General features: G+C 49.7%; 1 protein-coding gene across 2 annotated transcripts in view; it reads left to right on the forward strand.

The window, feature by feature from the left end:
- Positions 1-22808, forward strand: part of RFFL (ring finger and FYVE-like domain containing E3 ubiquitin protein ligase) — a 58024-nt gene that overhangs the window by 222 nt on the left and 34994 nt on the right. The window lies entirely within an intron of this gene.

Here is a 22808-nt window from a genome sequence, read left to right on the forward strand (position 1 = left end):
TGTGGCGTTGGGGGGGCTGCATTGGAAGAGTTGGGTGCTGAGTGGGGCTTTATGAGAGGCATGGGGGGGAGAGAAGGTTTGGGAAGGTGGGGGGGGGTCGAACATATGGAGAGTTGGGCGGGAGGGGCTTCAATAGGTGTACCAGGAGGGGGCAAAAAGTTGGGAGGGGAGGCATGCGATGCTTTATGAGAGGCACAGTTTGCCAAGGGCGGGGGGAGCTTTACTAGAAAACGTGGAAGACTCCCACTTGCATTCAGAATAAGGGGGGGGGAAGGTACTGCAAGAATATTTCTGGATCTGAGGGGTGGGGGTCTTATTTGGGAGATGGGGAACTTCTTTGTGTAAGGGGGGGCGTGAGAAGTTTTGGGTGGAGTGGGGGAGCAGGTAGTTGTTGCTTTGGGATAGATGGGGTGGGGGCTCCCCCCCCCCCGAGGATTCACTGAAAGGGCTGCAGTGTGTGGGAGACGAAAGGGAGCTGTGGGGGAAATGGGTGTCTCTTTGGGGGGAGGGAATAAGAGTTTTAAAAACTTTTTTTTACAAATTACATGCAACATCTGTGTCTTGTGTTTCTGCCAAATTAAGTCAGCTAGAGGTGGGCTGGGAGGGAAGGGTAGATGGGAGACCAGAGACTCCTGAAGGGGTATAGTTCACGCGCCCCAGTTGGCAGAGAAAGCGCTTGGGTTGGGTGCAGGACCCGATCTGGAGTGGGGAGACCAGGGTTCCGGTCCTCGGTCACGTGATCCTTGGCCGGTTTGTCAGCCTGGGCACTCTGAATAGGTTTGTTATGGGGGAGGGGTGGAGAGTCATCCTGGTGCGCTGCAGGACAGGATAAATGGCTGTTTGGAGTCCACTGCTAGGAAAAGGAGGGAGCTGAGGGATGGGAAGGGCTTGTTGGGGATAGCTGCTGTCTTCAGGGTGTGGGTGGGGTCACGTGGGAATAGGAGTTGTGGGTCTGAGCTGGGTGTGGCGGAATTCATGGGGGAGCCGTCATTGCTTGATCCAGGGGGTCAACAAAGAGGACTCAGAAAAGGGGGCTGGTGTGGAAAGGAATGCTGGAGGGTCAAACTGGGAAAAGAGCCCAGGGACTCTAGGTTTGCTTAGAGTGGGCGATCGAGGGCCGGAGGGACTGGCAGGGTTGGCATTTTGGAGTGGATCGTGGGATGAAGTGGGCCGTCTGAAGGCCTTAGCCGAGCGGGACAGAGAAGAGTGGCAGGACCCAGAAGTGTACATAGTGGGAAGAGCGCCCGTTCTGTCCCTGCGTTGGGAGCAGTCAGATGTTTTGCTGCGGAATGTTTCCTGTTTTCTGCCTTGGAACAGCAGCGACTGGTTCCTCTGAACTCAGGGAGTTACTGGGGGCTGAAGTCCTAACCTTCCTAGGGAAAGTGTGGGTGGGAATGCACCTTTAAACAGGAGCCGTTTCCATCCGCTTGACACTTCAGCCCCAAATTATGTCACCTCACTGCCGGCTCTGTTTACTCCCCGCTGTGTACAGACAGTGCAACTCCCTTGAGTAAACGTTGAGAGAACAGGGTGCCGATGCAACTTGTGTTGCAGGTCTGCCCTGTGCTGTTTGGCGAGGGTTGTAATTTCAGGATATCATGTCTGCAGGGTCGCCCTGCGTTCATGGGATTCTTCAGTGAGAAATGTTTGGGGGGGCAACTTGGTGATTCCCTGCCTTCTGTTTTTGTGCCGAGAGCGGAGAAATTAGCATTTTCAAAAGCAAGTCATGAAAATATGCAGTGGAGACAGGAAACAGGAGGCCTGAGAGGTGTGTGGGCTGTGAGTCAAAGGTGGTTTGCCTTCTCTGAGAGAGACGGTTTCTGCTGTGAATGCTCAAATATTGCAATAGTAGATTTTTCACAAAGCATTTGTGCTGAAACTTAGCAGCCACCTCCTGGGGCCACTGTTATTTGCTGCAGAGGCATATGTATGCAAGTGCACAAAAGCTTTTGAATCTCAACACAAATTGCCTCTGCCGTACTAGCAGTTGTATATTTTAGTGAAGTGGATCATAAGAGACGCTGAGGGATTGTGCTGTAGAGTTTTTGACAAGCATAACCTTTGTGCATCTGTCCAAGTGACACAGAAGTGAGTCCTTTGCCAAGATTTTTTTTTTTTGCTGTCGAGTCACAGCTGACTTATGGCAAGCCCAGTGAGGTTTTCAAGGCAAGAGACCAACAGAGGTGGGTTTGCCATTGCCTGCCTCTGCCTTGCGACAATGGACTTCCTTGCTGGTGTCCCATGCAAGTGCTTAGTTCCGGGTGTCTGATGGGATCCGGCTAGCCTGGACTATTGCCAAGTTAGTGGAGGTTTCCCCCCCCCCCCGCCTTGGAATGCAACAAACTGACACACTACAACATATGGTGTGAAGGTTTGTTTTCTTCAGTATGTGGGCTTTTTGCCTTCAGAATAGTTGTGCAACTTCTTCCACCCTTCCTTGTGTCTCGAGGTTGCCAAGAGGGAATAGTTTTGTGTTTCAGTGCTCTGTCTGGTTGGGCTGTGGAAAATGCGGTGTGCGTTTACCTTTGGCTTATCTGCAGCAGTTGGGAAGATGGGCAGGGCGTTACCAAGCCCGAAGGATCAGTCTTACTGCTTGAGGTCATTTAGTCTTATCAGTTTGACTGCTGGAGGGTATAGCTTGTGGGGGGTAAGAAGAAATCCCTGGAAATCCCTGTGATCCAGAGGCCGGCCAAATCTTAATTCCAAAGAGCAACTGCTGGTGGGGAAGGCAGATGCTCTTAACTCCGGTTGGGGGGGGGGTCTGTGCATTTTTTATGGGATCTTCCCATAAGCCAGTTTGGTGTAGTGCCAGTTTGGTGTAGTGGTTAAGTGCGCAGACTCTAATCTGGGAGAACCAGGTTTACTTCCCCACTCCTCCACTTGCACCTGCTGATGTGACCTTGGGTCAGTCACAAGCTCTGGCACAGCTGTCCTTGAAAAAGAGCAGTTTCTGTCTGAGCTCTCTCAGCCCCACCCACCTCACAGGGTGTCTGTTGTGGGGAGGGGAAGGGAAGGAGTTTGTAAGCCGCTCTGAGACTCCAAGTGAAGGGCGGGGTATAAATCCAATCTCTTCTTCTTCTGAAAAGGACCCATTGTGGCACTTGGAGAAGCCACTGGGGCTACTTGTCAGGAGCACCTGTTATCACTTAGCAACTAACCCCATTACCTTTTCATCCCTCTTGAATTCTGCCAGCCCAACAACCCCGGTCCATGCTTCTGTCACTTCCCAGTTGGATTGCTGTAAAATGGTCTGCATGGGGCTGCCCTTGAAGGTCATCTGGAAACATGAGCTTGCCCAGGACACAGCAAATCGCCTTTTGGTTGGCCTTGGGCAAGCGCGTTCATGAAACGCCAGGTCAAAAATTGCAGCTCGTTCCCCGGGTGCAATTCAAGGTGCCAGTTTTAATCTTTTGAAGTCTTGCAAGATCTGAGAACAGCATACTTGAAAGACCTGGATAAACCATGAGTCTGGATAGACCGTAAGTCTGCTTAGGCCAGCCCAGCACCTTCTTCCAAATAACTGCCTTTCAAGAGGTCCGTGTAGCTCTCTGCTTTTCTCAGCTAGGGCACTTTGGGGTAGGCTGCCAGAGCAGGGGTGAAGAGCCATCTTCCTTCAAGGGGTTTCCCAGGTTTCAGTGGTCCTTGGGTGAAATTCTGAAGCTCTGATCTACAGCGTGGGTCCGGGGCCTTAGGCTGTGGCACAACCGATTTCTTAGAACCTTTTGTAGACTGCTCTCGCAAATCTAAGCAAAACAGCAACCCATTTTGAATGGTTGATTTATTTTTCCTGGTTTTAAGTCACTTTGATAAACCAGAGGAAGGATCTATTCTTTTCCATCCAAGAATAAATCAAGAGAAGCACGGCTAGTTTTGTACTGTGATTGATGGCCATGGATGATTACTTCGGAGAAACTGGCCGAGGATTCTCCTTACACTTGCAAATATGTGCGAAGTGCAAGAGCACTGTGGCAGGACCTGGTGGGTTCTTTGTAAAAGCACAGCTGCAGAAGGCAAATGCTATGGATGCCAACTTCTTTCCTGCCTCCTTCCAAAAGCTTTGATTTGATGTCTCTGAACTCAGAATTGAAAGAAGCAGCGTTGGATTTATACCCTGCTCTTCACTCGGTGTTTCATTCTTCTTCCCACAACAGATACCCTGGAAGGTAAGGTGGGCTGAGAGAGCTCTGAGAGAACTGCTCTTGAGAGAACAGCTCTGAAAGAACTTATGACTGACCCAAGGTCACCCAGCTGGCTGCATGTGGAGGAATGGGGAATCAGACCCGGTTCTCCAGATTAGAGCCTGCTGCTCTTAAACACGACACCAAAGGCATTTTAAACAGGGTGGCTTTTGCTTTTCTTAAAGTGCCAGATTGCATTGACCTGGTATTGCATTGCATTGATCTGGTATTACTGTGACCTGATAATGCACTGCAGAGAAGAGTGTAGTGTTGGACAGAGTGTTGGACCTGAGAGACCTTGGTTCAAATCCCGCTTATGCCATGTGAGCTCACTGGGCCAATTGCTCTCTTACAGCCTAACTTACCTTACAGGGTTGTGGGGATGGAGAAGGAGGGAGCCATATATTCTGCCCTCAGCTTCTTGTTGGAAAGCTATTTATTTATTATTTTAGATTTATATCCCACCTTGCCTGCGCGTTTGGTAGGGGTCCACATCGATAGAACATAGATTTGATGTAGCTCCTACCCAGAGGGTTTTACAATTGTGGATCCATATTTACCTCTGGAGCCTGTTCCTAAAGGTTCTCATCTTCCTTACCTCCTCCCACAGCTGTAATGCAGAAACAGCTGCGGGGCATTAGATGGCTGAGATAGGTAAAGCTGGCAATATGCTCAGATGCCAGCCTTTGAAAAACAAACAAACTTTGGTACGGAAGATGTCGAGCATGCTGGATATTTTGTTTGAAGCATCCTTACTTTGCCTGCCAGCCGTGAGGCACCCGGAGCAGCTTCCATCCAAAACAAAGCAATAAAATGCAAAACGAGATAATATCCGCTCCATAAAAAGGCCAGCTGCTTTTAAAGAAAAGCCCTCTTTTGAGTAATATCTGTGAGCAGCTCAGACCAGGAAATGGTGGAGAAATCAACAGCAGAGGAGGAAGAGGGCCCAGACCTCCAACGCAAAGGAGAAGATCTCCGGCACAACTGGGGGGGGGGGGGAGAAAAGCGAAAGCACGGTTTTTACTTGGTGCCTGAAACTCCTCATGCCGGGCATCCTCCTGAAAGGCTCCTTTCTAAGAAGCTTAATGCCACCTCTCCTTTCTTTCCCCCGTGGAGTTAGGTTCTCTGACTTGAAGGCAAGGAAGGAGAGAGAGAGAGAGAGATGTGGTGACCACAAGCTTAGCGAAGGGAGGAATCGAGTGCCAGAGCAGAGAAAATGCAGCTATGGTGGTTTTTGTAAGAACTGGCGGAAAGGGGGGGGGGAGGCCTTGAAGGGAGACACACGACTCAGGACTATGTGTGTGTACTCAGAAGTGAGTCTCCATTGATTTAATGGGGTTTATTTCCAAGGAGTAACTCCCCCATGGAGCTGCGGTGGCTCAAGTGGTTAAGAAGCTGAACTGCAGGCTGTGGAAGGTCAGTAGTTCAGCAGTTCGAGACCCAGGTGCCGCATGACGGAGTGAGCTCCCGTCTCTAGATCCAGCTCCTGCCAACCTAGCAGTTCAAAAGCAAGAAATTGCAAGTAGATAAATAGGGACCACTTCGGTGGGAAGGGAACAGCGTTCCGTGCGCCTTGGTGTTTAGTCATGCCGGCCACATGACCACGGAAACGTCTCCGGACCGCGCTGGCTCTTCGGCTTTGAAACGGAGATGAGCACCGCAACCCTAGAGTCGGACTCGACTGGCTTTCGAGCAAGGGAACCTTTACCTTTAACTCCCCCATGGATAGAGTGGGGCTGACTCCTAAGTAAACAGGGACAGGAGGCCGCTGTGTTTTCTCTCCCCAGCATCAGACATACCTGACCTGGATAGCCCAGGCAGGCCCAGTCTCCGCAGATCCTGGAAGCTAAGCGGGGTTGGGCTTGGCTAGTATTTGGATGGGAGACCTCCATGGACATCCAGGGTCGTGGTGCGGAGGCAGGCAATGGCAAACTGCCTCTGAATGTCTCTTGCCTTGGAAACGTCCTGGGGTTGCCAGACGTCGGCTGTGACTTGACGGCAAAAAAAAGGGGGGGGGGGACATCTGATGTAGATCTTTTTGGATTTCAGGCCTTTCTTTGTAGGGATTTTGCATACAGGATTGTCGCTGAATTGAACTGCATGGCGAGAGGCAGGCTAGGGACGGCCTAGGTGTGACTGGTGGGAGACTGGAGAAGCAAACAAAGATAAGGCTTAGCCCTGGTGTACGCAGGCAGTAGGACTCGGGGTCGTGCCACTTAGGGCTGTAGGTGGAGGGAGCACGTTTTTCAGCGTGCCTCTGCTTGTAAATAAATCTCCCTTGCAAGAACAAATCTAGTCCCCCCCCCCCCCCGCCGAGGGGGGGGGGGGTCCCCGTCTCACCTTCAAATGCCAGTTCTTTACTGGTGAGGTGCTTCCCTGGAAGAGGGGAGGATTTGGGGCAGCCTCTTTCTGCGAGTGCCACAGTCTGTTTTACCTTCTGCGGTTGTGTGTGTAGACTAGGACCTCAGTGTTCCTTGTCCTGTAAGGGGGGTTCTTGTGTCCTGAAACGAACCCTCGCATCTACTTTAAAAGAGGCGCTTGAAAGACGGAACTGGAAAGCAAAACAAGAAGATCCAAGAGGAGTCAGGGGGCGGTGGTCAAAGTCAAAAGAGCTCCAGTTTTGTTTGTTTACTCCACCTCTCTGCAATAGCTTTCCACCCTACCTCCGTGCCCCATGAGCAGATTGGCATGACTCACCTGTGCCCTGGGCAGAGGGTAGCTCATAAAAACATGAACAGTTGCCAGGATGACCTCGGGGGATGCGCACCTGCCCATTTAACCAGATGTGCTTCAAAACCTCTTTTGCTATCTCAAGGTCTTAACTGGTTTTTGCGCGGCCAGGAGATGGGTTGATTGAGGCCATCTTGATACAGTCAAGCCGCCAGATCTGAAGCATGTGTACTTGAAAAGAAACCAGTGGGACATCAGGACTGCTCGGCAGAGTGGGATTTACCTCTGACCGACAGTCTTTTGCCATGATAAGCGTATTTGTCTTTAAGGTGCCTCTTTCGGGGATCCCAGACCTGCAGAGCCTGTGGGAATGTTGAGAGAGGACCAAGGGCTGACAGGATGCAGTGCTTGGAGGCAATCGCCAAACATTGTGGGTTAACATAAGAACGTAAGAAGAGCCCTCCCGGATCCATTTAGCGGTCCATTTAGTCTAGCATCCCATCTCACACAATGGCCAGCCAGTTCCTCTAGAGCAGGGGTGTTGGATTCATTTGTTACGAGGTCCGGATCTGACATAAATGAGATCTTGTTGGGCCAGGCCACGTGTGTCATAAATCGTAATGCCAGGTAGTGGAGATATAAACTTTATAAAGGACACAAACACAAAGGGTGTTTTTTTAACTTTAAATAAAAACATGCTTAAAACATTAGCACTCTTGCAATATTTTGTTTGTTTAACAGTGTCTGATGACTGACACCTCTTGCTCTGAATTATTGCATCAAAATGTCTGTGCTGTTGTAATCTTGAGTGTGCTGTTCAGGTGTGTATCTAAGCGGCAAACCTACGGTGACATAGCAGCAGGAGAACTGGAAGAAGAAGCAGAAGACAGCCAGTTTCACTGCGGGCCTGATATAGAAGCCCACTGGGGGCCTGATCCGGCCCCCGGGCCACATGTTTGACACCCCTGCTCTAGGGATTTGACAACAGGACACAGAGACTTTGGCTTTCCCCTGATGTTGTTTCCTGGCACTGGGATTCAGAGGCTGATTGCCTCTAAATGTGGAGGTTCCCTCTAGTCACCATGGTTAGTAGCCACTGACCGACCTCTTAAAGCTGTCTATGCCATTGGCCATCAGTACATCTTCTGGCAGTGAATTCCACATTTTAATAACGCGCTATGTAAAGAAGTATTGCTGTTTGTCCGTCCTGAATCTGCTGCCTGTCAGTGTCATTGGATGCCCTTGAGTTGTGGTCTCGTGAGAGAGGGAGAAAAAGTTTGTCAACTCTGTCCGCCCTGTGCAAAACCTTGGTTCCGAGCCCAGCATTCTCCAGTGATGGCGGCAGCTGCTCCTGAAGAGTTGTACTCTACGGACGTGCAGGTGATGCCTCCTGAGGTCTTTTGAAGTACCTCCTACACTAATTAATTGGAAGAAGGTCCGGATTGTTTTTATACTTTAGGGAAGAGATGCTTCGGTGAAGGAGCACATGGGCACCAAGGAACACATAGTTAGGTACCTGTTGCGGAACAGTGTTCAATTTTTTTTTGGGGGGGGGGTATAGCAGACTAGCAGTGCAACTCCATGCTGAGTGACTCCAGTCTAAGCCCCTTGAAATCCACCAGAAAGTAAATTTTATAGGACAATACTAGGCATCCAGGTGCGAGGCAAAGGTTAGAATGTCTGACTTGGATCTGGGAGACCCAGGTTGGAATCCCCAACCCTGCCACAAAAGCTCGCTGGGTTATCTTAGGGTACTCGTATGTTCTTGTGCGGATGAAATGGATGAGCGGATGGCCATGTAAGCTGCTTTGGGGACCCCACTGGGGAGGAAAGGGGGGGCTATAAATCAAGTAAAGAAGTCCATTAGGTTCCGTGTATAGGATTGCAGCCAATGCTCCCTCTTAGCTGTGGAGTCTCATGAGCAAAAATTCTACTTTGTGAGCTACTGGCATTAAAGCTGTGAGCGAGCGATTTGGTTGCTGCATAAATTAGTTTGCTCTGGAGCCATCCTTCCTGAGGGAAGACAAAAATGTGTGAGCCGCAGGCTAAAAAAACTGTGAGCTAGCTCATACTAACTCAGCTTGGAGGGAACACTGATTGCAATGTAAGATATGATACCAAATTGGGAGGAGTAGCAAACACCCAAGAAGATAGAGTTAAAATTCAACAAGACCTGAATACTGTGGAGAAGTGGGCAGTTGCAAACAGGATGCAATTCAACAAACATAAACGCACAGTATTACATCTGGGCCACAAAAATGTCAAGCACAAATACTGGATGGGGGATACGTTTCTGGGAAGTAGTGTACACGAAAGAGATCTTGGGGTAAGGGTAGACTGTAAACTAAATATGAGCAGTCAGTGTGATGCAGTGGCAAAAAAGGCAAATTCAGTCTTGGGTTGTGTTAAAAGGGCCATAGCATCGAAATCGCAGGAGCTCGTAGCCCCCTCTGTATACTGCCTTGGTCAGGCCGCACCTGGAGTCCTGTGTGCAGTTCTGGAGGCCTCACTTCAAAAAGGATGTGGGCAAAATCGAGAGGGTGCAGAAGAGAGCGACGAGGATGATCGGGGGTCTGGAGACTGAGCCCTACGAGGAAAGGCTGAGGGCCTTGGGAATGTTTAGTGTGGAGAAGAGGAGACTGAGGGGGGACATGAATGCTCTCTTTAAATATTTGAAAGGCTGTCATTTGGAGGAGGGCAAGGAGCTGTTCCAGTTGGCAGCAGAGGATAGGACTCGAAGCAACGGGTTTACATTACATGCAGAAAGGTATCGGCTGGATATTAGGAAAAACGTTTTCACGGTCAGAGTGGTTCAAAGGTGGAATCAGCTGCCTAGGGAGGTGGTTGGCTCCCCTTCACTGACAGCTTTCAAGAAGAGATGCTTTAGGCCGGTCCTGCATTGGGCAGGGGGTTGGACTAGAGCTAGATGATCTGTATGGCCCCTTCCAATTCTGTGATTCTGTGTTTGTGCCTCTGAAATTTACCTTGTAATTAACATGCTTAGGATTTCAACACAGGTACCAAAAAGAAGTGCAAAGTCTATTGGGAGGGTGTGACTGAAGAATCTCTGTAGTCCTTTTCTTTGTTGGCTCATTATGGTCTATTGTTGTTATTCAGAAGTAACCAGCCTCAAGCTGTTAATTGTTTGAACCATGGATAAAACTATTTGCTGTGGATAGTCCTGGATGTTCTTGAAGCTTAACACCCTGCGCTTAGCACTGGACCTTGGCCAACATCCTTTCATTTGGGTAGGAGAGGAGAGTTGGCCCGCTGCTGGAGCGGCACCTTTTAATCCTGTACGTGCTCGCGCATGGAAAGGAGCTGCGTCATGCTGTCTTTGCAAAGAGAGCTCTCCCCGTCACCCTGTTCTGAAAAGGCACTTTGTTGCAAGCGCGAGCTTTTTCCCTGAAGGAGGAACTCTGCTCTGATTTGAGGCTGGCTCTCGAGCTAGAGGAAAAGGGCCACCTGGATTGTATTGGATCCCGATGACATCGATTGCTTTAGAACATTACGGCGTTGTCTTCTGCTGAGCCGCGCCGTTGGTCGTGATAGCCTGACAGCGGCGAGTTCTCAGGCAGGAAGGGTCTTTTTTGACAGCCGCTGGCTGGAGATGCTTGAGGTCGAACCCGGGATCTTTTGTCTCTAACCTACTGCTGCAGCTGCCCTGTCCTGGATGGCCCAGGCTTGCCCCCATCTCATCAGAGCTTGGATGCTAAGCAGGATCACTCGTGGTCAGTACTCGGATGGCGGACCACCAGGGAATTCCTCGGTCGCTAATGTGCACTTGTGGATCTGACAAAAATATGTAATCTTTCATTAAAATCTGCCTCCATTCCTGAGGACTGGAAGGTAGCTAATGTCACTCCCATCTTTAAAAAGGGTTCCAGAGGAGATCCGGGAAATTATAGGCCAGTCAGTCTGACATTGATACTGGGTAAGTTGGTGGAAACTGTTAAGGAAAGAATTAGTAGGCACATTGATGAACAAAAACTATTGAGGCAGACTCGGCATGGGTTCTGTAAGAGAAGATCTTGTCTCACTAACCTGTTCGTGTTCTTTGAGGGAATAAACAAACATGTGGACAAGGGGGACCCAATAGATATTGTTTACCTTGACTTCCAGAAAGCTTTTGATAAAGTTCCTCATCAAAGGCTCCTAAGTAAGCTCAAAAATCATGGGATAAAAGGACAAGTCCTTTTGTGGATCAAAAACTGGCTAATTAATAGGAAATAGAGAGTGAGTATAAATGGGAAATTTTCTCAGTGGAGGGTGGTAAGCAGTGGGGTATCGCAGGGATCATTACTCGGTCCGATGCTTTTTAACTTATTAATGATTTGGAGTTGGGAGTAAGCAGTGAAGTGGCTAAATTTGCGGATGATACGAAGTTGTTCAGGGTGGTGAAAACAAGGGAGGATTGTGAGGCACTCCAAATGGAACTGTCGAGGATGGGCAAGTGGGCATCAATGTGGCAAATGGGGTTCAGTGTGGCCAAGTGCAAGGTGATGCACAAAGAAGCCAAAAATCCTAACTATAAATACACGTTGATGGGGTCCGAACTGGCAGAAACTGACCAAGAGAGAGATCTTGGAGTCCTAGTAGATAATTCACTGAAAATGTCAAGACAGTGTGTGACTGCAATAAAGAAGGCCAATGCTATGCTGGGGATTATTAGGAAGGGAAGTGAAAACAGATCAGCCAATATCATAATGCCCCTATATAAATCAATGGTGAGACCTCATTTGGAATACTGTGTGCAGTTCTGGTCACCACACCTTAAAAAGGATATTATAGCTTTGGAAAAAGTGCAGAAAAGGGCAACTCGAATGATAAAAGGGTTGGAACACTTTCCCTATGAGGAAAGGTTAAAGCGCTTAGGGCTCTTTAGCTTGGAGAAAAGACGACTGAGGGGTGACATGATCGAGGTTTATAAGATTATGCATGGGAAAGAGCAGGTAAAGAAAGAGGTACTTTTCTCCCTTTCTCACAATACAAGAACTCGTGGGCACTCCATGAAACTGCAGAGCGGTCGGGTTAGAACGGATAAAAGGAAGTACTTCTTCACCCAAAGAGTGATTAACACATGGAATTCACTGCCACAGGAAGTGGTGGGTGCTACAAGCATGGACGGCTTCAAAAGGGAATTAGATAATGGCCACTGTGTGACAGATTGTTGGACTGGATGGGCCTTTGGCCTGATCCAACATTGGCTTCTCTTGTGTTCTTATGCTACACAGAGGCAGGCAATGGCAAACTACCTCTGGACATCTCTTGCCTTGAAAACTCTCCAGGGTTACTATAAGTGGCTGTGACTTGACAGCACTTTACATACACACACCACTGAGCGATGGACACATTCCCAATCCATGGAGCAATTTTATCCTGAAGAGGGGAGAAGTCGCATCTCAGTGGAATATAGCACATATTTTGGATGTGGAAAGTCCCAGGTTCAGTCCCCATTGTCTTTGCTGAAAGGTTCTCAGGTGGAAGGCCTTTCCCTGCAGGAGGCCCTGAAAAGTCACTGCTGTTCAGATTTTAATTTTTTTAAATTTTTTTATTTACTTTTCTTGTAGTCCACTCTTTCTCACTTGGACTGGAGGCAGATTACAAGAGAGCGAGTCAACACAATCAGCAAGATGGGACATTCAGTAAACGAATAGGATTTGGGCTGCAGAGCCAACCAGAAGTCTAAAAAGCAGAACTGAAGCAAAGCAGAAGTGTGAACGTGACACATTAAATGACGCAAAATTATACAGCAAACGATACGCAGGAGTAGAGAAACCACAGTCCCTGAAGATTTGTGAAGCCTTTTGCACAGTGCTGTCCTATTGCCTATGCAGAAAAGCCCTCTTGAGTAATTCAGTTTTGTATAGATCCAGGTGAGTAGCCGTGTTGGTCTGAAGCAATAGATCAAAGTTTGAGTCCAGTGGCGCCTTTAAGGCCAAAAAAGGTTTAGTCAAGGTATGAGCTTTTGTGTGCACGCACGCGTCCTCAGATACAATGAAGTGGAATTTACCAGTCCATACATATAAGGGAGAGGCTGAACAGCTTTTTGCATCATTTGCAGAGAGCCAGAAGAGAGGGAGCCATCCTGACTTCCTCAGGCCGGCCAGTCCACAATGTGTGTGTGTGGGGGGGCCCTGGTAGACAGGGCAGATAGAGTTGAGCTAGATGGACTGGCAATAGGACTCTATACCAGGTGGCTCCAGGCTTGTGTGTCCCCCCTTTATTCCAGCCCCTTGCTTCTGTATCCCAGTGCCCTTTCCTCCAACTGGTTCTCCTGGGTTGTGGGCGGAAAAAAGGTCTTTCCAGCACCTGAAGTCTGAGGTCCTTTAACCAGAACTAACAGGGACCAAACCCGTGATTTTCTGTGTACCAACTCACAGGCTCTTCTGCTGTAGGAGGGCAGGGAGCCGTTCCTGTTGGCAGCAGAGGACTGGACTCGCAATAACGGGTTTAAATTAAGGGCAGGAAGGTACCGGCTGGATACTAGGAAAAATGTTTTTGACAGTTAAGAGTTGTGCAACAGTGGGATCAGCTGCCCAGGGAGGTGGTGAGCTCCCCCTCCCTGGCAGTCTTTAAGCAGCGGCTGGACAAACACTGGTCAGGGGAGCTCTGGGCTGATCCTGCACTGAGCAGGGGGTTGGACTGGATGGCCTGTACGGCCCCTTCCAACGCTGTGATTCTATGATTCTGCTGAGTTGGGCCCACTTTCACAGCACCTTCACTCTTCGACACTCCTTTCCACGGTGCCGCCGCCGCCAGCGCAGTGTCCTGCAACCTGGCTTGCAATGCGCTGCTCTCCCTCACTCGTGATGCTGCGTTCCATGGCCTTGCATCATGCATCTCTTGCTCCCTCGAGCCTTTAGGATCTTCAAATAGCTGCGGCTTAGGCAACCTGCTGAATATGTAGATTCCTGAGGTGGGAGGGGAGGTGATGCTCCGGCTTACCTGGAACTTTGAGTGGCTGGGCAGCTCAGGCCACTGGGCTGCATCCTCGCAGAGCTTGCATTGCTGCTTCAGCCCCCCCCCCCTGCTCCCCCCCCCCACAAAAGGTGGATTTGGCTGGAGCTTCTCTTTTTATAACTGCGCTGAAGTTCTTTACTCAGTCTGCATCTGTTAACAGGTGTTTTGGGTTTTTTGGGGGAGAATTTGAGGCGCCTCGGAAATAGTCCCTGATGCCTTAGAATGCCGGTTTCCAATTGCAGCAAGCCGTTCTGCGGGGAGAACCTTTAACATCCAGCTTGAAGAGAAAGAGCTTGCCAGGGACACGTCTTCCTCCATAGCTTGTTTTGGCAGCCGAAGAATAATGGGACAGGCGGGTGCATGTTAAGCAAGTGGCAGTGCCTGCGTGGAGGCTGTGCGCTGAAATAATGTTTCGATTGTTCCCGAGCCGGGGCTCACTCTGAAAGGAAGCCCTGTGTGCCCGGCCTGACTGGCACACGTGCCCCCGGTGAGATCGCAGTCCTATGCGGAGAGCTAACTCCGGTCTGAACTCGTTGGTTTGTGTTTTAAGTGTGGCATAACTCTTGAGTAGGATGGCTCTCCGTCTTTTTAAACAAAATATTTACAGAACACTTGGGTTTACTTTGGATGGATTGAAGGCGGACGGATGTTTAATGAATAGCAGCTTTTAAGGCCCGTGTGTGAGATGTATGATGTGCGTGCTTAGAGAACAAGAGCCCCGCGGGACCGGAACAGGGGTCCTTCCACTCCAGCATCCCATTTTCTTCCGTAGCCAGCCAGAGGCAGGGCACAAGCAGCCCCTCCTCCCTGTTTTGTTCTCCACCACTCAGTATTTGGAACCAGACCCTTTCTGGACACGTCGTATCCATCTAGTTATAACGGCTAAAAGCTCTTTTAATGGCTCCCTCCTTATAAGAACACAAGAAGGGCCCCACGGGGCTTCGTAGCATCCTTGCCCAGCCTCCTGTTTCCAGCAATGGACAGCAAGATGCGGTTTGTTCTCCTCCAGCACCGGGAGTTCAGAGTTGTGGTATGCGGGGATGGGCTTGTTTACTGTTGCCGAGGGCTCGCTCGGTGACCAAGGCAGGGTTGCAGCCACTCTGCGCGTGGCTCTCCGGTTGGTGTCCTGTTGCTTTGCCAGCACTTTTAGCGGGAGGCAGGCCTCCTTGGAGAGGTGTAGTCCTCTCCTGTCATGGTGGGGTATCTGATGCCGGACTCACTGAAGAAGAAGAAGAGATTGGATTTATACCCCGCCCTTCACTACCCAAAAGAGTCTCAGAGCGGCTTACAAACTCCTTTTCCCCTCCCCTCCCCACAACAGACACCCTGTGAGGTAGGCAGGGCTGAGAGAACTCTGACACAAACTGCTCTTTCAGGAGCAGCTGTGCCAGAATCATGGCTAGCCCAAGGTCATCCAGCCAGGTGCAAGTGGAGGAGTGGGGGAATCAAACCCGGTTCTCCCAGATTAGAGTCCATGCACACTTAACCCCTGCACCAAACTGGCTCTCCCATGGTTGGTTTTTTTTACTTACCTAGAGAGGGTTTCACGGCCGCTTACAACACTTAAACAACAGCAGCGTATAATAAACAAGTTAAAAGCCAACAAGAACAATCAGAGAATACATATAATATATTAAGATACATCATTCAGCACCACACCGGTATCAGACCGGTCCAGAACGTCTGGTTAACCTCCAAAGGTCAGCCTGAGCAATTTGGCCTTGCAAGCCCTGTGGAAGCTAAGCAAGTCCCGCAGGGCATGGCTGTCCCCTGAGAGTGCATTCCACAGGGTAGGGGCCATGCCCGAGACAGCCCTTCCCCTGGTAACAGCTAACCAAACCAACCCAGGGCCGGTCCCCTGCAAGACATGTTGGCATCCGTACTGGGTGGTGTCAGTGTCTCACGCCTCCCTTGCTTTTTGCTGGAGTGCCTTAAAAAAATTGTGGCATGGGTCCCCTTTGGAATGCTCAACCCCCCCCCCCCCACTTCTCCTAGGTAAAAAAAGAGGGCTCACGTAGATGTCAAAAGCCACCATGAGCTTCCAGACTCTACTGGGCCCTCCTCCCTCTATCTAGTCCCAGTCGGAAAACAAATCACATGAGTGATCTGGCTCTGTGGGCCTCCACAGCCAACCCCCTTCATGTTTTGTACCCCTAGCTCCACCCCATCCCCATGGCCCTGATGGTGGTAGGAAGCAAAATGAGCCTGTGCATGCAGATAGGTTGGAAGAAAGCTTTAATTTAATATAAAGTATAGCGGGAGTGCTAAGGCAGAGAAGGTGGAGGAGGAGATTGGATTCATACCCCACCCTTCACTACCCGAGGGAGTCTCAGAGTGGCTTGCAAACTCCTTCCCCTTCCCCTCCCCACAACAGACACCCTGTGAGGTAGGTGGGGCTGAGAGAACTTGACAGAAATGGCTCTTTTTCCAGAACAGCTCTTATCAGAACTATGGCTTGCCCAAGGTCATCCAGCAGGTGCAAGTGGAGGAGTGGGGAATCAAACCCGGTTCTCCCAGATTAGAGTCCGGACACTTAACCACTACACCAAACTGGCTCTCCAGAGAAGAAAAGAGAGGAGCTGCCGCTGAACCTGTCCCCCAGCCTTCCATCCCAGCCTGATTTTCCCCAGGTATGGTCACTTCTGATCAGGGAAGCCCCTGAGACAAAAATATCCACGCAGGACATTTGTGTATGTGGGGGATAACGAGGCAGTACAAAGGGGTCAGCATTCCCCCGCCTGCCCACGTAGCATTTTTTAGTCTCTCACTGTGCCACGGTTTTATAGGAACCTTACTTTGACCCAAGGGCCTGCTGCGATCATACCCAGGGCTGCAAGTTGGGCATCTCTGTCTGTCGTGTTGGGCATGGAGAACTGCTTTCTGGAATCGACAGGCCCAGCTCTGCAGGTGTCGTGCGCTCGTCTTCTAATATAGTTAATTAAAATTTTAAAATACAAACAAGCATGGCTCATATTGGACGGGTCCACACAGACCAAATCCGTCTTAACCGGACAAAGGGCCAGCCCAGCCTCCAAAGCAATGCCTTTCCCCACTCTCCTTCTACACTCACAAGACATTTCTTCCTGCAGTGTCGTGGCTATTAGCTGTTGAGGGCCCTCCTCTTTGAAAAGTCATCCATGCTAGTGGCCATCGTGGGGAATTCCACAGTTTAATCCCCTCACTGAGTAAGAAATTACTTCCTTTGGCCCGTCCTTGAATCCGTGGCCTGTACATCATCTCAGGACCCGCATGTACCCTCCCTTTTATGGCCAGCCGATCTCCTCCTCCTTCTCGGGGCTGTTTCATATCCCTTTGTGTAAACTGGGGCCTTTATGAGCACCAGCCCGTTCCGTTGGCAGAGAATTCTTCTTAGGGTTCCCAGGAGACAACATCTGAGGAACAGACGCCTGCTTCCACGCTGTCTTGTTCCAGTTTGTCTTGTTTCAGTTTACGGAGATGCCATCAACAGACCTTTAAGCAGGCAGTTGTCTCCCATCCAGTCCAAGTGTTGGCCTGAGCAAACCCAAGACCCGCTGGCAGCAGCTTGCCAAGGCCAGGGGGCTTTCCTCCACCCCGCTACCTGCGACTGACTCGTCCCGTCCCTCAGCAGGGTCCTCCTCTATCGTCCGGTGATTTTGCAGTCTTGCCATCTGCTGTGCAAATGCTGAAGCGAGAAACAGAAAAAGGCAAATCAACCATCGGCTGTTGCCGTTGAGATCTTTCAGCAGCAGGCCTGTGAGGAGGATAACAGCACGAGTAGAATATAGCACAGAGGGGAGAGGAATGGGACCCCTGTAGACTTGACAACCGATGTCTTTCTGGAGATCCAGGGCGATTCTGCATCTAGCAGTCGCTCCACGTTTTCTCAGCTGGGAGGGAAAAGTGCAGCTCAAAACCACATTCAGATACCTCGGGGAAACGCCGTACTGACTGCAAAGTCGCCCCTGAACGGCCATAAATCTATGCAGAAGGTACCATAAAGTCCGGTAATCAAAGAAAGTGAAAGTGGCATGGAGTGTGGAGGCTACCACAAAATCCGATGATCAAAGGAAGTGAGAGCAGCATGCAGTGCAGAGGGGGATTTCTGTTCCAACGTGGGTTTCGTAAAACAATGGAGGGAAAAGCCAATGCAGAATCAGCCTCTGTTGCCTTCCTGTAACTTGATGCTCTGTTGCACGGCATGGATTGGCTTTTTACGTGATGACTCTTGGGCTTCGTGTGTTAATTATGGCGGTACGTTTTATTTAATAAAGCTACTGCGTATAGATTTTCTAATTAGCAGGCTCATGAACCATTCAGCCCACATACATATTCTTACATATTATCAGCCTTGCTACTGTTTGTTTGTTTTTTGAGAAACATTTACATGATCACCGTGCTGCTTCCGTGCTGGCCTTGTGTGCATATAATTAACTGTAAGGCCAACTTGGGGGTGAGGAGGTACTCATTCCACTGGAGATGTTCCTGGAAAGCAGCGGGAGCCCTTTGCTGGAAAAAAAACTTAAAACGTCTTCCGTGCTGTAGTTTCAAGGGGTAGTCGTGTTGTTCTGCAGTAGAACAGATAGGTTCGAGTCCAGCAGCACCTCCGAGGAGAACAAGAGTTTCGGGGTATGATCTTCCAAGAGTCAAAGCTCTCGTCAGTCAGGAGTAGGAATAGAGATTGGAGTCTTTTTATCCCAGTCAGAAGGGGTGTTGTTATCAAGAGCGCTTTGTAAAGGATGCAGAGGTACAATGCAGAATGTAATCAGCTTGATTAGAGCAGGGGAGAAATGCTCAGGGGCAGAAAATTAGCGCCTGTAGTGTCATAAGAAGCCTGTGTCCCTGTTCAGCCCTGGGGTTCTATTGTTCTGAACTTGTGAATGAACAAAAGTTCAGCAATCTCACGTTGTACTCTCCCCTTGAAGTTTCTTTGTATGAGGACTGCCACTCTCAGGTCAGCAATGGAATGACCTGAAAGATCTATATACTACATAAGCAGTAAATGAGTCGGTATCGTTTAAGCATCTGAGCCTTTAGTGGTTGATATCCCTAGTGTTAATCGTGGGGCTTGGAGCGATTACAGAGGTTCAGTAAGCAAGTGAAGTAGCAGATTTTTTTTTGGGGGGGGGGGCTAAGGACAGCAGACCCTGACCCACACAGCACAGTCGGTTGGGAAGCTATCCTGTGCGAGCGAATGAAGCTTCCTGGTGCCTCGTCTGAATTAGGAAGGGTCTTTTTGTTTCAGGCACTTGAAATGTGCCGGTCCTCCCCTTTTGTCACCTACATCATGCTGTGGTTTGGTGTGAGAGCATCCACTTTGCGTGCTGGGGCTCCGGGTTCGATTTCCGGCATCTGCTATTAAATGTTCTCGAGACCCCGGAAGAGTCGTTTACAGTCAGGGTAGGGAAGACTGAGCTGCTTGGTCCAGGGGCAAATAGTAGAAAGCCACTTGGGATGAGCCCCGCGCAAGCAGGGCCTTCCCCAGTTATCTTCAGTGTTCCGAGAGGCCCACAGAGGTTTGGATCATGGCCCAAGAGTTCAGCTGTTTGTTTGTCTCTATCCCTATTAAACGTAGTTGTTTCTGTTATAACTCCTCCAGTAAGAGATGCATTCCTGAAGTGCATCTGGCCAGCAAGCTTGTGGTGCTGTATCTGGCCAAAGCGTCTTGTTTTGTTTGAGAAACTCTGGCTTGGAGGGTCTCCTTGCCATTGCCTTGTGGGGCCGGGGAAGGACACGCTGGCGAAAACCAGGAATGACCTTAGTTGAGTCGTGGAACTCTCTGACCACCTGTCCTTGGCTGGGTCATGGTTGGCCTTTTGCCTGATTTTTTTTTTAAATTAAACCCTTTAAGGGTTAAAACCTTTGTTTACCCAATTCTCCACGCAGCTTTGACGGTCTGGGAGTAAACTGAGTGCCAAACCCGATGTTCCCCTTACTCCAAGGGGTACTTCTCAGTCGCTTCTAATTTCAGAATGGGTTTGTCTCGCCGGAACAGTTGGTTTCTCAGTACCAGTGAGACACCGCGTCCTGTTGCAATGTCAGAGAATGCCCTTGAGCTTATCCTTGCTGTTTGCCAGCCACGTAGTGGGAAGTTTTTCTCGGGTTTTTGCCCTCCAGCTGTGGAATCCCATGTGCCTCTTTGGGAAGCAGTGCGGAGTCTCCTAGCATCTGGGTTGGGGCTCAGCCGTCGGGGGAAGGGTGAACCCCTATGGTGATACGGTTTGGTGGCTGTGTGGATCTCTTGCTGTCTGATGGTTTGCATGCTGTTGGTTTTGAAGGCAGCCCGGGCCAAGAGGGCAGCACTTCCGAAAATCTTAGGGAGCAGGGCTGGTGGGATAGCTTATACTTGAAAACTACATTGAATTTTAGATACTTACATCCTCCGTTTTTCTCCCTCCAAAGTGGCTTACGCCATCCTTCTCCTGTCCTCCATTTTTAATCACTGCAGCAACAACCCTGTGAGGTAGGTTAGGCAAAAGTCACCCAGCAACCTTCCTGGGCAAAGTCGGGATCTGAACCCAGGTCACCCTAGTCCCGACACTCCAGCCATTACACCACACTGGCTCTCGGGGGCCTGAAATCAATCAAACATCTGGCAAGAGAGTCTGTTTACAACTGAGGCCAGGCCTGCATCTGAAGTTGCTCCATACGAAATGGCCCAGAGTTCAGGAGAAACTTGGCCAAGGTTGGCTTGGCTTCTACCGGTCTGCAACCTCAAGGCGACGGCTAGGAGGTTCTCGCCGGTCAGAGTCTGGCAGCGCCGGCAACCTTTGGCAAGCGGGCAGCGTGCTAAGTGGCAGCTTGCTCGCCGGATCTGCTTGCTTGTTGGAGGAGTGTAGTGGAAAACGATTGCATTCAGTAGGGTTTGAGTGCAAACCAGCCATGATCCAGAGCTCCGTGGTAACTCATGCAGATATGGATCTCTCTGTGAGCAGCTGCATGCCAAACACTCCAGTGCTGATGAAAATGGGGGCGATCCTGTGAACATCGTAACTTGCCATAGACCGTGTCAGACCACTGGTGGTCCATCTTGCCCAGGAGTCTGCTTGGGCTGGCAGTGGTTCTCCAGAGGTTTTTTTTGGCAACAAAGGCCTTTCCCAGCACTTGCAGATGGAGGAGATTTTTGTGTGTGTGGCTATCATGTCAATCTGACGTCTGGCGACCCCCTGGTGGGGCTTGAAGGCAAGGGACGTTCAGAAATGGCTTGCCATCACCTGCCTCTGCGTCTCCCTGGTATTCCTTGGAGGCCTCCCATCCAAATACTAGCCAGGGCCAGCCCTGTTTAGCTTCCGAGATCTGATGAGATCGGGCTTGCCTGGGCTATCCAGGTCAGGGCTGCAAGTGGAGATCTTCCAACGGGAGATGGGCCAAGGACTAAACCTGGGACAAAAGCATGTATTCTGACATGAAGCCCTGACTTCTCCTGAGATCATGTCTGTGAAGTGGCTCTTTCTAGAGGAGGATTGGGTCCCAGCGTCCTATTATTTAGACACCTGGACTCTTTTCAGCCTTGGCAAAAGGCTTCACCAGCTGCAGTGTTTTCAAGAACTGGAACAAGTAATTGTCTGGGCAATCGGTTCCCTTCCATTTGAAGGTTCTGGCGAAGGGAGCTTATTGACACAGGGTGGAGTGGAGAGTCCTCGAGTGGTTGGTTTTGTCTTCTCCTGAGCTGGCCCAGGTGGATTCAAGTGGCTGGCTTTGTGCCAGCTGATTAAAGAACAGGTTTTCCTGGTGAATTCCTAGCCGGTAGGTCGGTACCTGCCGTTCTGAAGTCCCTCTGATTAGATTGGGACGATTGCTCTGGTCAAATTCCAGCCAGATGCAGGCGAAAGGGAAACAAGCCTTGGGGGTTTGCTAGTAGATAAAACTGGCAGCTGTTTAAATAACCATTTACTGTTATGCTGCTAACTTATTTCTGATACCAATTGCGAAATGGCAGTGATTAAGGCATTGGTAGAGCTCAACATTCAGCATAGATACCGGTAGAAAGAGAAGGAATTCTTTCCCCTTCTTTTTTCTTTTCCTATAAACATGCATAGTTAATATATAGTTACAACATGATTAAAGTATATAGAGAGACTTATTTAACTTTATCCCATAATCTGAGGAAGGGGTTAAAGATACTTTGGGTAGTGTTCTGAGTTGTCTATATAATAAAATCGTGCCATGTTTCCCGACATTGCTGCTTCCATTATAGTAAGGCTGATTTTTTTAAAAAAAATTTACTTTCAAGAACTTTTGTGGGTGTTTAATGATCTGCACGCTTTGAAGTTGCCCAAAGCCTTTGACTGTTACTTTAGCCAAGTGTGTGAGCTTTTCCAGAGCGGTAGCCCTGTTTGCCTGTCGTGACAAAATCAAATGGAAATCTAGTGCCACGTTCGAGATCTAAACGTTTCTTTCCGCATCAGCCTTTGTGAGTCAGAGCCCGTTTCATCGGGTGCACACTCTGTGCGTATGACCGCGTGAGCTCTGACTCACAGAACACGCTGGAATAAATGTTGTTTGACTTTAATCTGCCACAGGGTTTTTTATTTGATCTCTCAGATAAGGAGGCTGAATTGGCACCTCCGTTCAGACGAAGGAAGGAGCACAGCAAGAGAGATCTTTTGGTGGTGGTGGTGGTGGTGGGTGCTGTCAAGTCACTGCTGCTGACTCATGGCGACCCTGTAGGGTTTTCAAGGCAAGAGACTTCAGAGGTGGTTGCCACTGCCCGCCTCTGCATTGGAACCCTGGTATTCCTTGGAGGTCTCCCATCCCAATACCGCCCAGGGCCGACCGTGCTTCGCTTCCGGGTCCGCCTGGGCTCACTGGGTCAGGGCTCCTTGAATTAGTTTTCCACGTTAGCTCCTGGGAATGATTTTGCTTTGGCCAAAAAGGTATGTCCTCCTGCCTCGAACCCTGTTTTCCCCAGTGCAGAATTCTGCACATTACTAAACCCTCCGGCTTTTCGATAGCTTGGCCTGCCAGTATGACCCATATTGGTAATCTGTGGCCTTTTAAAAGTCGCCTCCCCCATAT

The sequence above is a fragment of the Gekko japonicus genome, unplaced genomic scaffold (assembly GCF_001447785.1).
Source record: "Gekko japonicus isolate JY-2015 unplaced genomic scaffold, Gekko_japonicus_V1.1 scaffold1, whole genome shotgun sequence".
NCBI classification, from domain to species: domain Eukaryota; kingdom Metazoa; phylum Chordata; class Lepidosauria; order Squamata; family Gekkonidae; genus Gekko; species Gekko japonicus.